Raw genomic sequence first — 17,715 nt, forward strand, 5'->3', positions numbered from 1 at the left:
TATTCTATTACCTCATTATAGCTGTCGCGTTCGAGCTACAATGCCACGCCCACCCAACAAAGGACCTGTCATATGCCGAGGGGAACACAATCATGAAGTGGTTTCCGAACGACGAAAGCATGGCGCTCTCAGAGAATTACTGAACAAACGAAAGCTAGATAAAGAGCAGTCGAGTACAAAGAGATGTAGAATACATAAAAATTAAGTGAAATTACTTATCATATGCCTTTTTAGATTTGAATACTCAAATTTTTCATTCCGGAGATTTATTATGTATTGATGTGTTACAGATAACTATATCAGCGATAATGCATCCGAAATGGATATATGCTACATGGTGACAGCCCGTGGGACAACTCAGCTGGTTGTAGAAGGATATCCGTTTACCAAACTCAACGAGCGGGCTCATATGACGTTCTGGGCGTGCTGTCAAGCTAGACCTTTAAAGTAAGTAAAGTGTAGTACTAGATCAGCATCCAATTTCGTCAACTTCATTCTCGTTTACAGTTGCAAAGCCCGAGCCACAACATATCGCGCTTCGAGGGATGGAAAAATCACGTTCAGAGGAGAGCATAACCATGGCAAAATCCATGAACGGCGCAAAGCGGGTGCGCTCAGAAAACTACTCGAGCAACGTGACAAAGAGAAAGCTCGACAAAAATTGTTGAAATCAGTGGGGATTGTCTATGATTAAATGAGCCACATGAAATGATGCTGTCTTTTGTCTATCGTGAAGTAAAAATGGCATCATTGCTTGATTCTGAATGTTATAAGTAGTGTTGCCAAATTTTCTAATCTGATTCATGGTTTTAAATAAACTTAAATTGAGATGTGTTTAGAAATCTAGACATTCGTTACGTGGACACGAGCAGAGCGCATAAGCTAGTCATACAGGGTTACAGCTTCACCCGAAAGCAAAAACGGGAACGATACACGATTTGGGAATGTTGCCAGTCGAGACCGTTGGGATGAAAAGCATCGGTCACCATCTATGTGACAGGAAACAAAGTGAATATGCGAGGAATGCACATGACGCAAAGACGAAGACTGGGCTAGCGCAAACGGTTGATGGAGGCATGCCTTAAGGAGCGTATCTGGCAGAAAACCGAAAAAGAGAAGTGATTGTCGCAGGGAACTTCAATTTGCCTGTCATAAATATTACTTACACTATTAAAAAAATATATATAAAATATCTAAACGATAGTTTTGTTTTTGCAATGTGAAGCTCGAGTCATGGTGCAGAACAGGTTTGTTTATTAAGTTAACGGAGACCATTGTCATTTGAATGCTGAACAATAAATAAAAACTATCATTTAGATCGGATCATTATCAACGTCCTAACTGATTGTTTTTTGTGTGAATATTTTCAGGCGATCTACTACAATCAATGGAAGACTATAGTCAAGTTCAAACCGAATTTGAAATGCCACATCCGGAGATGGCTGGAGTGTCTGTACTGTATCAGCGTAATCCAGTCGAAATAATAGGCGACGAAAAACGTAAGTAGTAATGATTACATTTCTAATTACTTGGTAGCAGAACTGCCAGAGACGATCTTATCGGCGCGAAGCTATACAATTCATTTGCCATTGTGAATCAAGATCTACACACCAAATATTGCGTATTTTAGTAAGCCTTTTTAGTTCATATTATTTGAAAAAAGCGCTAGCGCATTCATCCAAATGTAGTAGTAGATTCCTTTAACGGTTACCAAGAAGACTTGCAGCACTTCCGAAGATCGGTAATCACTGATACCAGCGCCACCACCGATGAAAGTGGAACTTTTTATGATAGTGTGTGTAAATCTTCTTATTCGCACCAATACACTCTTACACTTTTATACAAAGATACCACCTTAACTCAACAGTGCCGTCGGTGACGCTTGTCATTAGTATGGGAAAATAACAGAGTTGCATGTCTTCTTGATGAAGTAGTCTTCGCTGTAACATTAATGAGACGCTCTAGAGGGTAAACTTCAATGTTGCTATGAATTCTTTCAGAGACTAAGTTGAAAGTAAAATCCCCCGAGAAGGTACACTCATATTTTAGTGCATTTCCCCGAGAGGGTACACCAATATTATGACGCCTAACCCTGAAAGCGTAAGCTAAAATGGTAATTACTCGAGATCATATGCCATGGTTAGCAGCTAATTTTTACCAGGTAGTGAACACGGGAGACAATTGTTGGTATTCAACAGAAAGACCTATGTCATTTCTGATGACCACTCGCATATGCGGTTGGCTCGAATGGATGAGTACATTATGGATAAGACAGTAGCCTGTTAGTGTCGTCATTCAAACTCTACGTATTTCATGTGCCTTTTTCCAAATAAATAATAATTTTGTGTTAAAATTAAATTTTTAATTTTATTTTTTAAATTTAAAGTTTTTCGATTAATGGAGACACGTCTGCAAGAGCGTATCTGGCGGAAAACCGAAAAAGAGAAGTGATTGTCGCTAGGGATTTCGATTTGTCATGAAGGACTCAATTTTCATACTATTCAAAAAAGAAAAAAAAAGTCTATACAGGTCGGACCCGATTATCCGGAGTCGGGTTCTGAATCTTCCCAAAGATACCTAACTAACAATCACTCATTTTGCAAGCACCTTTACGACGAATTGATTCAGCATGATGCTGAATAACATTTGGATAATTTACAGGCATAACCTTTGTTCGGGTTTTGTTCACACACATTTGGAGAATCTATAAAACATAGTGTTGTGTACCAACTGAACTGTTTGTTGTCAAATCGTTTTACAACTATTTAGTTAAGCTGTTATTCAGCTGTAACAAAAATGATAAAAAATAATAAAATGTATTTTTTTTTCAATTCCAAGTTTATGATTGGAACTTAATGCTGTGAACTAATAACTACACATAAATTTACCTAAATCCAGATTCGAAGTCGAGACCCGTCGATTGCCAGCCGCATGCCTTCCTATCTGCGCCGTCCTAGAGATGATGAATTGCAGTGCTCAAATCAAAACATAAACTTCCCGTGGTTTAATAATGATCAGACTTCAACTCATATTCAGTAGTGGTGAATTAGCACAACATTATGGTTAACGACTGAGCAACAGATTAATTCAGCTGTTGTTCAGTAAAAAACACGTGTTTTTCATCATGTACTCTGAGTCGAAGTATGATGAAACGAAAGCGCTTATTTGACTTGTGAAAACACATTATACAGATACATGTCCCAATTTTTACATGATCTTAACAAGAAGCAGAAAAAAGTCTTATTAAGGCCGGACGGGACGGTGGTTGAATCGACCGCCATTGCTCTTTTATTAGTAAGATGCAAATCTCAACTTCTACTTCATAATAATGACTAGAAATTTGATCGTTCATTTGCTCACTCGTGGTGCACAATCGACTAAAGTTTCAGCTACGTCAGTGCAGTGGAAATTGATATTTGCTTCTTCAAAATCGCGAGGCAAATTGTAAGAAAGAGAGGGAAGATAGGAAAAATTACACGTCGTCCCGTGCGGCCTTAAACTATGTTGTAAAGAAATTACTGCGATTCGAATAAAAATCTTATTAAACGCTTGTAAAGTACAGTCGAACCTCCATGAGTCGATGTCCCTTGACTCGATATCGACTCATGGAGGTAAATTTTTTCATACTGAAAATTTTTTTCTGGGTTACTATGATGGTCCCTCCAAAATGCCTCCCAAAGGATTTTTGTTCCACTACTCGATATTTCCATGAGTCGATGGTCCCTTCAATATCGACTCATGGAGGTTTTACTGTATTATAAGTTATCATTGTTAATACCAATACAAAAAGTTGATCATTGGCTACTTTTTCAATTCAAATAGCATTTGTACAGTAATCTTTACAGCAAAATTTTAGTTCAGCTATAATTACTATTATAAAGCAACTATTCAGCATGCATGCTTGTTTGCGGCTGACAATTGTTAGTTGGGTATATCGTAAGAACGAAATGTTGCATGATTCAGAATTTTTGGCATCTTTTTAAGCCAGCTTTTATCATTAATCAGTCAAAATTTCTGCTTTGAACAATAATCGATTTGCCAGATACACGTTTTGGAAGCTTAAGAACTCGACTCCGGATAATCGAGTCCGACCTGTACCGCAAAAATTTCATTATTTAAGTTTTTTGTCCTGAAAAATTGTCGAAATGTCAGGAAGAAAAATGTTTTTCTTTTCAACTTGAGAATAAGATGATCAAATAAATTTGCAGCGATAAGTCAAATTTAAAGTTCTAAAAAAAAATCTAGTACTAATTCTTTTGGCCCCGTTTCAGATGCTATAGACCCCAGCAAAGACGTCAGCTTCGTATTGCAAGGCAACCGTCGCAAACTGTATGTCAAAGACCACTGCTACTACCGGAAACACACTTTAAAAAATCACACACAGTGGCGTTGCACTGAATACAGAGCCTACGGGTGCTTGGCTTCGGTGAAGGTGTCGCGAAACGGATTACAAATGACTCTCCAAGGAGTGCACGACCATCCCGTCAAGAAGGAGCATCGTCGAGAAGGCCAGCTGAGAGAACTTATGGAAAAACGAAAGCAAATGGTTAACGAACGAAAGCAACAGCGCCGAAAGTAAACTTGCAACAGCATTGAATCAAATATACCTACCCTTTTGAATAATTTTAATCTTGTTTGAATGTTTCTGCGTGTAGCTTTTTGATCTGCAAGTGCCGCCATCATTCACTGTTGGTTCAATTTCAGAGCTGCCGAAGTCGTTTTTCGTTTTGAGTGGCCGAGGAAATCTCCAACTGTCGATCGATGGATACGTGTTCACGCAAGAGCTGGTCAAGAACAACGACATAGATTGGGCTTGTTCGCAATCAAAAGCTTTGCGGTTAGTGTCGATCTAGTACGTCATCTTGTTCAAATCCAATAATTTTATATTTTTGTTTATTTTTTCTATCAGCTGTAAAGTTCGCGCGACGACATCTCGTGGGAAAGATCGCAAGGTGCTCTCGATCCGAGGCGAACACAATCACGGGATAATTACTGAACGTCGGAAAAGCGGTGCCTTGAAGGCTCTGCTGGAACAACGCAAGAAAGAGCGCGATGAGCGACGAATGAGATTGGGTGGAGTCTTTTCACCAGCAGTCTAGAAAACTGTATTGGATAAATAAATACTACACGATAATAATGAATTGTTTGATTATAATCTGATTGAAGCAATAGATTTGTTGGTGGTTTCACCTCTACTTATCTATTTTGACCTACTTTTTGTCTCGTTTATAGTTGCATATTGTTTCCATGACGCCTCAGAAGCAGTAAGAAAACCAAACGTTCAGTATTCATTGAGTAACAAAGGCACCCTGGTGCTGTTACTGGATGGGTTCTCTTTCTTCAAGGAAAAAGCACGCAACGGTTCTACCTTTTGGCGATGCTCGCAGTATTTTGCGCTTAAGTAAGTGAAACTTTGGCATGATTTGTGACTTTTCTTTGGGTGCTTTAATTTTGGCGTTTAGGTGCCGAGCTCGCGTTCGCATGCCGCTTCCACCGAACGATGCAAATCTAGTTCGCCGAGGAGAACATAATCACATCTCCGAACGACGCAAATATGGCTCTCTAAAAAACAATATGAAAAACGATGAAGAAATTACGCAGTACCATGAGATCTCTGACAAGGGGTTGCTCAGTAAATGATAATATGTCATTTTAAATATCCGTAAAAAGATTACCAAAGAGAAATTCGATGAAAAATAATGTTATATTGTAGTACTAGAACACGTGTGTATTATTTTCATTTCAGTTCGTTTCTCAATGTTACACACGGATGAACTAATCTTTGTCGTGCATTCGTTTCATTTATCTCCTGCTTGTCTCTGGCCTGATTCTCCTTTCGACAGAAAATGGAACCAAACCATACGTCCAATATACGATTAGTAATCGTGGAACTCCATTGCTAATGCTGGATGGATTCGCCTTCTCCAGGGATAAAGTACGCAACAGTGTTACCTCATGGAGATATTGTCAACACCGTACACTTAGGTACGCTCTAGATTCTAGTACTGCATGTAATATGCCTTTACAATCTTTGGTTTCTTTTAGCTGCAAAGCTCGCGCCAATGCCGTCCGGGATCGCAGTGGCCAAAAGAAAATCGTCATCAAACACTTTCACAATCATCCGCTTGTAATCGAGCGTAAAGAGAAACGTTCATTAAAATAAAATTATGCGCTACTTCTAGTATCTCAGCAACAGTTAGCTAAAAGCGAAATAAGTCGTGTTTTCATTTTCGTTTTTGTTTACAGTTTTTCGGTAACGTCCGATGAAATCTATGTATCTACTAATGAAAAATATCGATCTGCATTCTAGGGATGGTGACGTACACTACAAGCCGTCGAGGTCGTCGACAGATCTGCTACTTCGGACACTCATTCGAGATGGAAAAGGAACGGAAAGGGTCCACCAGCTGGCGATGCGGTCAGGCAAAGCCTCTCAAGTAAGTTTCGTCGTAATAGAATCGATAAAAATACGAAATGCTCATCGGTTTGGTCTTATGTTTTCAGATGCAAGGCCAGAATTATCGAACGCATTTCAAAGTACGGCGACCCAATGTATGAAATTGTGCGTTCGACGCATAATCACGACATTATAACTGAGAGGAGGCCACGAGGGTGGTTGAAAGGTTATAATGAGCTATCAATAATGAAAAAAGAAGAACAATAAATTCACAGTTCCTTGGCATGTAATCTAGTACTACTTTTTGGAATTATATTGTTACAATGGACTCAAGTAGTTCATCACTACAAACCTATTTTGGCTAGTAATCTAGTACAACCCATATATATAATTTAGAACAATTTGACTGGCTTTATTGACCTGGAATTACAATCTAGTACAACTATACAGCTCAATGTATATTCCAGTAGCAACAAAATAATCAACTTTTGAACTATTATAGGACACTGTTACGGTTCGGCGGAGTACTCAATCAGCCTCAAAGGCTCCCTGCAGTTGATGGTGCAGGGATTTCCGTACACTCGCCATAGCTGCAAGGGCGGCAAGGTCTACTGGCGGTGCGTGCAGTTCAAGTCACTTGGCTGTCGGTCTAGGGTTCGTACTCACCAGGAGCTATTCGAGTCGATAGAGCACGAACACAATCACGATCGAATGTTGGCCAGGCGTAAACGAGGAGCTTTGAAGCAGTTGATGCAAGAGAGGAAGCGCGAGAAATCTCTTGTTGCACTGGATCAGTGTGACTTGGTTGAACTTGACTGGGTTGAATAAAAGTTTCTGTTGCTAGATGACCTTGCTGGATTGTTAATGTCAATAACAACTCTAAAAAAAAGTGTGACTGTAGAATGTGACGGAGTTTCGTCTTTCAGAACCTATCTCATTGATACAGGTGATTGCCGTAGTACCAGACGAAGCGGAACCTCATCCCTATAGCTATAACTATCGTGGAAATCTTGTGTATGATAAGTACACCTTTTCCAAAACGGCGGCTCACGGGACAGGCAACATTGTCTACTGGAGGTGCACGGGCTATCGTAAGCATAAATGTAGAGCTACATTGAAAACGCGAGGCAAGGAGTTGATCGTGGTTCGCCAGGACCATAACCATGAGCCCTTCGTGAAGGGAAGCGTTTTCACTTCCGATTTGCCAATTTGGAAGGTAAGATTTTCTGTACTGAAGAACTTTCAAGGAATTTAATTCTGATTATTTTTATTTTTGCAGGAAACAACGGGATCTAACGCTCATTAAAATTTACCGTTTTACTCTTTGCTATGAGGCCACATTGGAATTTACTTAATAATAATTACAAGAACAATACATTACATTTTTGCAAACAATAATCTTCATTGTTTTTCTACCATACCATTAATATGATCTTGCGTTCTAGTACTACACAACTTTATACTAACGTTACATTTGTATTCCTCCAGGGAAACTTCTGTCGATTTCGACAATGCCGCTCATATTGAAAAAGATCAAAGTCAAGCGTACAAAACCGCCATCTCCGTTGAAATCCGTTCCTGCAATGAATGCCTCATCTGAACGTCCGACCGTGGTAAGCGCCGATCCGGATCAACTGCTCAGGCTGGACAACAGTACAATTTCCAAAGACAATATCGTCAAGCAGCTATCGAACGGCCATGCTCTAGTACTGCTGAAGAGGACACGCGTCAAAGGTTTTTGTGTGAGCTGTATTCGTTCCATGCAGGATCCGGAGTACAAGAAGAAGTTGAACAAAATTATTACCTACTGCTCGGGATGCCCCGGTGGGCAGTGGATCTGTGAAGCGTGTTTTGATTCCAGTCACGATATAAAGAACTAAATGAATAAAAATTTAAAATATCCAGCTACTATCGATAGTTATTTCTGATTGTGATTCCTTTTTATCAATACTTTTCAAAACTAACAGAGTTCCTATCATTTTCAGGTAAAGCTCTGTTCCAGATCGGCAACCGAAACTCGCTGAAGCTGTTCTACAACGGACACTTCTACACAAGGTCCTACACGGCGGAAAAATCAAGCAAATGGGTCTGCGACAGGAAAAACATGCTCAAATGCAAAGCTCGAATACGCCTGAACCGAGACAAAACTTGTGATGTACTGAACGCCAATCACAACCATCCGGCTCGAAACCCTAGAACTATCGGAATGCTGATCGATTTCACCGATCGAGATTTGAGCACCATGCTCCAGAAGGATACCGTCAAAGAATCTCCCAATCCCAATCGTTGCGGAATAACTAAAATGAAAATATAATGAATGAATCAACCAACATTTTTAACTGTCCACATTCTATTACTTCATCTTACGAATCGTAGCATGACACTTCACTAAAACCTCTCCTTGACTTTTCGTTCCAGTGCACAAGATCATGAAGCTACAGAAACGACTCTACTACCTCAAAAAGGTGTCCGGAGAGTTTGTTCAACACGGAGAAAATCCAGTTTCTTCGCAGATTGAGTACTTGCAACGCGATCTGAATGTGCTTACGGGGACTCTACCGAAAATGGAGAACGCTCCGGACTGTAAGCCATCTTCCGTTCCGGGATTCGAGTTCCCTCTGACCGAGCAGGAGGAAATTGAACGCTTGGAGGCGGAGGTACGAAACGATCCGTATGTCCGGTGCCAATATGTAGGTTCAATTGATATTATAATGTGCATGAGTTCAAATTCTATTCTTCGACAACAGGTGAACTATCTTATCAACAAAAAGCCAGCGCCGATGAATCTAATACAGTTTCTACCAATGGTGTTTTCCGATGAGGCCCTTATTGCCTACAACTATCATGGTTCGCATGCTTCCGGAAAATCTAAGCATTCGATGAAGGCGTACACCATTTTTTCGGAATGCTTTTTGGGTGAGTGGATATTTTCATAGTGTAGTACTAGAATTGTAGACTTAAGTTCTGGTAAGAAATTTTCTCAAACATTTGGATATATGTGTATGTCGAAACGATGTGTTGCTGACTTACGAAGAATTTTTATTTTATGATTCTCTGAAGGCCTTATTAGATGGAGTTATTAATTTAAGTATTTTTTTGTTATGAAAATATTGCAGAAGCCTTCGAAGGAGAAGGATTGGATATGGACGCATTGACCAAGCAGCTGGTAATGGCCATCAAACAGAGCCGGAACCGTATGCGGCAACGCACATTCCGAGCGAAGAAGACGCTACAACGAATCAGCAGCGACAAGGGTTCTGAGTGATTAGTGTGGAACGGGATGTCTTGCTTTCAGAATTTAAGTACATACAATAAAAATGAGAAGAAGTGAATGATTAACTGCGATGTTCTTTGACGTACTAGAATGAATATTGTTGTCGGTTTAGTTTAAAAATAATGTTTCTTCGCTAACAATTTGAACCAACTCTTGATTGAACAGGAACTGTTGACGTAGCTCCAAAAATGATTCTGATGAAGTTGGAAATGGAACGTTTGGCACAACGCATCAACGAGGGCCCTTTGACCATAGATGGTGAGGACGATTTGAGCAAGGTACGATCACTTCGCAAGGAGCTGAAACAGTTGGATGAAGAATATCAAATGCTCAACAAAGCTGCCGGAGCAAGTAATAAGCCCAAGGTCACCGGATTTATGTTTCCCATTAGTCGCGAAGAGGACATCGAACGGCTGGAAGCTGCGGTACGCTGCAATAGTGACATTCGAGCTCAATATGTGAGTTAGTCTTATACAACTTCATATTGGAATTTACTTTAGCAATTCCCAGTTCAGGTCGAATATCTGAGCGTCACAAAACCGCTTCGCCAGGGCGTCGGGCAGGTGTTCAACAAGTACTTCACCGACGAAGCCATGACCAACTACAACTGGCACGGTCTGGATAGGGCACAGTATCCACGAACGCCAAAGAAAGGCATGCAGAAGTATGATATATTCTACGGTTGTATGATTGGTAGGTTTGTAACTAGTGGCAGTACTAGAATCATGATGAACATTGGTTTTGATCTATTCCAGATGCATGGGAAAGTCACGGACTCGATAACGAAACACTTGTCGAGCAGATTAAGAAAGCAGTTTATCATATAAATCGACGTCGGTACACCAAAAAACAGTCCCTGAAAAAGAAGTACACGATTGTTGAAGTACAAGAGTAGATATTATATTGGATGATTTTTTTATGACGAACCTTCTCCAGCTTCTTCATGCAAGATAACTATACGTTCTACGATTGCATTTTATAGGTTGAACTGTAGTACTAGATTGACATATAATTTTGATTTATTTTACTGCCACATTTATACGCGTCGAAAGGTGTACCACCGCCTATGAATATCGATAGTTGAATAAAATTGCAGAGAACTCTTTAACCAGCTTTGATATAATAAAATTCTAGAAATAATCTATTATTTATTTATCATACAGCTGACTATCTGCTATCTGACACACTCGCATACTTCCAGATACATTTCGGCCCAACCTGGCAAAGCGTAAACAAGAGCTGTTGAGGTACCTGAAGCCGTTCAAACGACCCGAACAACCGCAGCGGAAAGTTTCGGTTGAAGGATTTTCCTTTCCAGTGTACACCTCGGACGAGGTGGAACGACTAGAGGAAGCTGTCCGCTCATCCAGAAATATACGCCGCCAGTACGTAGCCTATCTGACCGAGCGGAAACCTCGCCACATGGACATTGTAGAATGTTTCGGCAAGTTCTTCACCGATGAAGCGATGGCTCCGTATGCGTGGAATGGGTACAAGAATCCAAAGTTTCCACGCAAGGCAATGAAAACTATGGACATCTTCTCCTACTGTATGCTTGGTAAGAGTGAGAGGACTCTTTCGGGAAATCAACGACTTCTCGCACATTCTGGTTCAAGAAAAGTTTTCTGAGATATGAAGAAAAGTGAAGATAAAATCAATATGGATTGAACTCACCAATGATAATACAGCAATGTTCCGATTTTATCACACCCTCTGCGTGCCAGACCATCAATTTGAATTAATTTTCTGCTACATTAATGTTTATCTTTGTTCTTCAAGATGCTTATTGTAGGTGTTATTTGCAGCGTTGAAAATGTTGAAGACAATTATTTGTTGTGTATGTACTTTGTATCAAAATATTTGTTATCTATCTGTTTCCATTTGTTTGAAAAGGAGAGTGATAAAATTGGAACATTTCTGTCTGTATCTGTTACCTGTCAGATGTTTCATATGCACTGTCTCTAGTTACCCACGTGGGAACGACATTTTCTCGTGTCCTGAATCTCTTCAACGAAGTCAAGGCCGAAGTACTAGATTATGTGCAAGAAGGTTTTCTTTATCTGTTCTATGCTGATTCGATAATATCTTGAATTTCAGAGGCTTGGCAACGACACGGAGTTACTTCGATGGACATCCTCTCGGACATCATGACCAAGGTGATCACGAAGATTGCCGGTCGTCGGCGGTCCAACAATTATAACCAACGGAAGCGCATCCAGCAGTTTTGTGACAAACATAATGAATAAATGCTCAATTGATTGTTTGAATATTTGTGTTTTTAAAATTTTTACAGTTGCTATGTTAAAAAATAGGAAAATGTTGTGCATATTAATTCAAAACCGTTTCGTTCCAGATGTGGTAGTTATCAAGGAAGACTTGCACGAGGCTTCTTCCACGGGTGTGACCGGGTTCAGCTTTCCGTTATTCTGCGAGGAAGACGTTGATCGGCTCGAGGCTGCAGTCAAGATGGATCCTATGGTTCGCCGGCAATATGTTCGTGACTGACGTGCTTCTTTCGGCAAAGATTTACCTGTGATTTTTTTTTTACTTTATAGATAAAACATTTGAAATCCCTAGGAGAGTACCAACCCAGTTCGTTTGCGAAGTATGTGAGTGAACTATTCAGTGATCTCTCGCTTTACAACTACTGCGTTACAGTAGACGGGAATGAACATACTAATAAGAAGGATATGATTGGATACGACATTTTCACGCACTGTTTACTTGGTAATGCATTCATCTAATAACAGCTACCTAACAATTTCATTGTAACAATACATATTTTCCACAGAAGCCTGGGTGCCACAAGGTCTGACGATTTCCAAACTGACCGAGCTATTGAAATCGGTGACAGTTAGCCTCAGCGAGAGACGACAATTGTCCAACCGAAACCGCCGAAAACGATCGGAACTCATTCAGAAGTGGCTCCTAAAGGAGAATCCAAAACAGAAATCTTAAAAATACAGTGATCAATAAAACTTTCTGAAAAAAGAACTACATATTCTAAATTTTCATTCTCTCTAACATGCAGTACTAGAAAGCTGTATCAGAAACCTAGTAACGCAAATAATTTTAACGTTACAGTGAAAGGTCCATCCACTGGAGCTACGTCACATAAGGATTTTGAACAATTGAAGCTAGAACTGGCGCAACTGGATGTCCTTTTTAGTCAACGCCGGGAGACAAAAAATAACGCAAGTGGACGGTCGATGGTGGATGGTTTTGTGTTTCCACTGACAACGGAAGCCGATGTGGAAAGGCTGGAAGCGGCAGTGGACTCGAGTGCCACCATAAAGAGACAATATGTGAGTGTACACCATTTTTGCAGTACTAGATTTTGGTAATTAATGAGATATTTCGACCTCAATTTTTAGATTCAACTGTTGAAAGCCAAAAAACCGAAACATATAGATCTGGTGGATTGCTTCCCAATGATTTTTGGTTCAGGCTCTATGGAAGCCTATACCTGGAGTGGATGTCGGATATCAAAATTTCCAAAGAAAGCGATGAAAAATTACTCAATTTTCAACGGATGCATGTTAGGTAAAGTTGTTGAAGTATTTTATAATACGTCATTTTTGGTTTACTGACAAAGCGTCTAAAGACAGAACGTCTACTTTCAAAGCATCCGAATCGGAATGGCCTCCATGTAGATGGCACAATGCGTGAAACTATTGACGTACTAGCTCATTATGTCGCTTCAATGTGTAAATTCGCTTTAAAACTGATTAGTGCTTCTCATTTCGCAGCTGCTTGGGAAACACAGGAAATGGACATCAAAACGCTGGAGGAGAACATCAAACAAGCTATTCATCGCATCCGAAAGCGCCGGTTGGCAAAAACCTTTTACGATAAGAAAAAATCCACCTCTGAAATGTGATATTTTGTCGAATAAAATCCATTGAAATCCAATGCAATGTGTGTCGCATTTGAATGATAATTTTTAGTCGAATCAGAGATCACCTAACCTCGTTCATTGCTTGTTACAGATGTGTTCTATATAGCTGAAACCCGTAGCCCTCGAACCAAAAAGGGTGAAATCCGGTTGAATAGGCGATCGTTCAAATTCGCGGTAAATGATGACGACGAATCGAACGATGAAGCGGAAAATCCTATGTTCCGGTACGTGCCTGGTTTCAGATTTCCGTTGAAAACGGCCGAAGATATTGAAGATCTCGAGCGCAGCGTTCGCACAAGCACCACCATTCGACGACAATATGTAAGTTTATTTCGATCGCATCTAGTACGTCATTTCAAGTAAATAATTCGTTTTTCAGATTGAACTGCTACGGAAAGCACGTCGACTGGTCGAGAAACCATCGTTCGCCTTCCTGAAGTTATTCAGCGACGCAGCACTGCTGGACTACAACTACAGCGGGCGATGCAACTTTTCCGGAACACAGAAAAAAGCTATGAAGGATTACAAAATCTTCGCTGAGTGCATTGTTGGTTGGTTTTAGCTGTAGTGGTTGATATGGCTTCTTCATTTACAAGTTTTTTTTTTCACTTTGCAGAAGCTTGGGGTGGGGAATCCTACTCGATAGAAGAGCTTCGACAGTATTTATGCAATGCGATCACATTGGTTAACAATAGAAAACGAGGGGCTCGCTTCCGCAAGAACCAGCGAAGTACTAGAGGAGACAAGAAATGACCCCGCGGATGAAAACTGTGCTGGGCAAGCGATCGAAAATGATACATAATGCTCGCATCTGTTAAACTGATGCTTATTTGAGAAATAAAAACTTATTAATATTATTGTGTACCGAATGGTTTAGTGGAAGAGCAATTTTTCAAATATCAATCAAAACGTACAAGAATTCTTCCAAATTTGAATCGATATTTTCTTTTATAATGTGACTGTACAAAATCTAGTACTACACATTTTTGTTAAGGCTCAATTAAACTCATACAATTATTTCAATTTTTGCCACGAAGTTTAAATCACTGCCCTATTAGATTGCATCGCAGTTGATTTACTCAAAAATTGAAATAATAATAAATTCAACTCTTTTCAGCATGGCGTTTGCGCCTCAAAAACCCAAATATCAGCCGCAGCGATACCAAGGCACTGTTGGCCGCAGCTATGGAGCACACTGGTGTACCGGGATTCCGGTTTCCGATTCGATCTGAGGGCGATATCGAACGGCTAGAAGTTGCCGTCCGTAGTGACATGTACAAATGGGACAATTATGTAAGCTTTCATCGGATTACCAAGCCAATGTGCAACATAAGTTTTATTTCTAGATTGCATTCCTGCGAGATTTGAGGGCCAATGATCTCCACACACCAATACGATGCATTTTTCAGTCGGTGTTCTACGACGAAGCTCTAGCCAACTATAATTATAATGGAATTAGCACTGCGCCGGGCGTTCAGAAGCGAGCAATGAAAAGTTACGCCATCTTTAGGGACTGCTTCGCTGGTATGTACATTTTGTATCAATCAGCACATAACACTTACTGTTATGTGTCTTTTAGTGGCTTGGCGAGAATTTGGAATCACCGACGATATGATTCGTGCCATGTTGACAGAAATTATTAAAAATATTAACAGACGAAAACGAAATCGACAGTATAAAAATCGGATACAGAAGAAAAAGAGGCTACAAAACTCGTTTGGTAAGTGCAAATTGAATCGTGTGTCTAAAGTTTAATGTCTTCGATTTTTTTTTACAGAAATTGCAACGATTCCCTGAAATGTCTGGTACATTATTTGGAGTGGCTATTGCAGTTGTAGAATGCTACAAGTACATTAGTATTATCATGGCTAATCAACATGTCGAATTAAAAAATCATCGTTAATGCTATGCAATCTAGTACTGCACTGTTCAATTGTCGCTTTTGTGTAATACTTCATAACTGTCTGCATGGAATTTCATTGAACAGTAATAGCACACTAATGACAACAGAAGGAAGACTGTAATGCATTTTTTTTTTCAACAATAAATCTTTTAATTTATCACAACTATGTTTTAATCTCTGAAAATTCACTGCAGTTTATGAATATTTCATCAACTAACATTAGTTCAACTTTTCTCGAAATCAATTCTTATAATTTCCCAGGCACAACCACCATCTCAAACGTCCGTTGGATTGTAAAGCCAAAAAAGAAATCTGCCCCTAGTGCAACGCAGCGCAGGTCCTCCGAACATGTCCGTCAGCCGGATTCGAGAATAGTCTCCAAAGTAGCTGAAAGTATTCCAGGTTTTCGATTTCCCATTGAATCTGACAACGATATTGAGCGCTTGGAAGAAACCGTCCGCAGCTGTACTCTTACACGTAGAAGATACGTATGTTGTGTTTTAATCAGTCTTACCGTAAGCACGTGATTCAATTGAAAGCCATATTTTCAGATCGATTGCCTTCGGCAGATTAAGGACTCGAGTGAAAATGCGTCTATCGAAAGCATCTTCAAGATGTTCTTTTACGACGAAAGCCTCACCGAGTACAATTATAATGGATTCAGCAACAGTTGTCGAGCCAAAAAACGGGCGATGAAGAACTACGACATTTTTACTAACTGCTTCTTGGGTTCGTCTGCAGCAATTCGAAATCGCTAAAGTTGCATATCTAAGTCTTGAAATTCTTGTTTTTGCAGAATCCTGGATGGATTACGGAGTTACGAAAGATGAGGTTCGTCTAATGTTGTGCAAGGTGATTCGCAACGTTCACGGTCGTAATAGATTTCGTCGCTATAAAAACCGGAAGCGAGAGCGGGAAATGACAGAAGATTGTATTTATTTGGAAGAAGATGATTTGTAATAAAGATTACCGATAGGGTAGAAGCTTCAGTTTTGACCAGTCCGGAGTTTTGGCCATAGTGCGGTATTGAGCCTGTTGTGATCTAAATCGGCGTAAATTTATTTTTTACTAGTAGATCCTAATACAATATGATGATTACAGCTGTGAAAACCACACATTTTGATTAAAAACTGGAAGAAAAAAATATATTTCCTTAAAAAATCTGCTCCCATATATCTATTTTGGCCAGGGTGCTTCTAATTTGGCCACTCCCATAAGAAATACACGTGATTGGCCAAAATAGAAACCAAACTTAAGAATATGGCCAAAACTGCGGCAGAGCTTCTATTTTGGCCAGTGCCACTTTTAATACAAAAATCAAGTATTGGCATGATTTCTGCATTTTTCCTTCAAAATATTTATTGAAACCTTTCTTTTGACGCATTGGTTGTTTTCATAGGATTATTGGTTATTTTTATAAAAATGATTTCCCTTAGACTGGCCAAAACCGGTGCCTGCACCCTACAGCTCTTAGATTTCATCTTTGCACAGCTTAGTCACACATTCTGGATAACTCAGGAAGAATGTGATAATAATTCAACTTATGTTTGTTCCAGCAAACAAACGTCAAGCACCTACCACAAAACTTTTATTTCCGCAAACCGATCCACATGCCGTCTTTGATTTATCACAACTAAGTTTTAATCTCTGGAAAATCACTGCAATTTATGAATATTTCATTACCTAACATTAGTATAACTTTTCCCGTACCTAATTCTTATAATTTCCCAGGCACAATTACCATTTCAAACGTCCGTTGGAATGTAAAGCCGAAAAAGAAATCTGCCCTTAGTGCAGCGCAATGCAGGTCCTCAGAAAATGTCCGTCAGCCAGTTCCGGTAGCAGTTTCCAAAGTAGCGGAAAACATTCCAGGATTCCGATTTCCCATTGAATCTGACAACGACATTGAGCGCTTGGAAGAAACCGTTCGCAGTTGCGCTCTTACACGTAGGAGATACGTACGTCATGTTTTTATCAGTCTTACCTTAGGCACGTGATAGAATCACGGAACTCCTATTTTCAGATCAATCGCCTTCGGCAGATCAAGGACTCGAGCGAAAATGCATCCATCGAAAGCATCTTCAAGTTGTTCTTTTACGACGAAAGTCTCACCGAGTACAATTATAGTGGATTCAGCAGTCGTCGTGGCAATAAACGGGCGATGAAGAACTATGACATTTTCACGAGCTGCTTCTTGGGTTCGTCTGCAGAATTTCCGAATCACTAGACGTTGCATATCTAAG

At 39.9% G+C, this 17,715-nt stretch overlaps 2 long non-coding RNA genes across 31 annotated transcripts in view; both read left to right on the plus strand.

Moving 5' to 3' along the window:
* The window catches only part of LOC134285810 (uncharacterized), a 36,437-nt gene extending 20,763 nt beyond the window's left edge, over positions 1-15,674 (plus strand). For 19 of the 30 annotated variants that reach the window (XR_009996713.1, XR_009996688.1, XR_009996706.1 and 16 more), the window contains 20 exons: positions 22-447; positions 508-1,499; positions 4,272-4,837; positions 4,910-5,985; positions 6,046-6,437; positions 6,505-9,087; positions 9,145-9,313; positions 9,514-10,129; positions 10,187-10,364; positions 10,427-11,229; positions 11,769-12,164; positions 12,227-12,398; positions 12,463-12,976; positions 13,046-13,214; positions 13,421-13,890; positions 13,949-14,120; positions 14,186-14,862; positions 14,916-15,093; positions 15,149-15,289; positions 15,347-15,674. This is a non-coding gene — a long non-coding RNA (uncharacterized LOC134285810). Of the gene's footprint in view, positions 1-21; positions 448-507; positions 1,500-4,271; positions 4,838-4,909; positions 5,986-6,045; positions 6,438-6,504; positions 9,088-9,144; positions 9,314-9,513; positions 10,130-10,181; positions 10,365-10,426; positions 11,230-11,768; positions 12,165-12,226; positions 12,399-12,462; positions 12,977-13,045; positions 13,215-13,420; positions 13,891-13,948; positions 14,121-14,185; positions 14,863-14,915; positions 15,094-15,148; positions 15,290-15,346 lie in introns of all 30 variants that reach the window. The other 11 variants (XR_009996689.1, XR_009996704.1, XR_009996699.1 and 8 more) reach the window with 11 other exon arrangements.
* A 147-nt stretch (positions 15,675-15,821) lies between these two features.
* LOC134285811 (uncharacterized) lies at positions 15,822-17,332 on the plus strand. The gene is made up of 3 exons (XR_009996722.1): positions 15,822-16,201; positions 16,269-16,303; positions 17,204-17,332. It is a non-coding gene; the product is annotated as an uncharacterized LOC134285811 (long non-coding RNA).
* The last annotated feature ends 383 nt before the right edge of the window (positions 17,333-17,715 follow it).

Source organism: Aedes albopictus, chromosome 1 (assembly GCF_035046485.1).
Source record: "Aedes albopictus strain Foshan chromosome 1, AalbF5, whole genome shotgun sequence".
Classification (NCBI taxonomy): domain Eukaryota; kingdom Metazoa; phylum Arthropoda; class Insecta; order Diptera; family Culicidae; genus Aedes; species Aedes albopictus.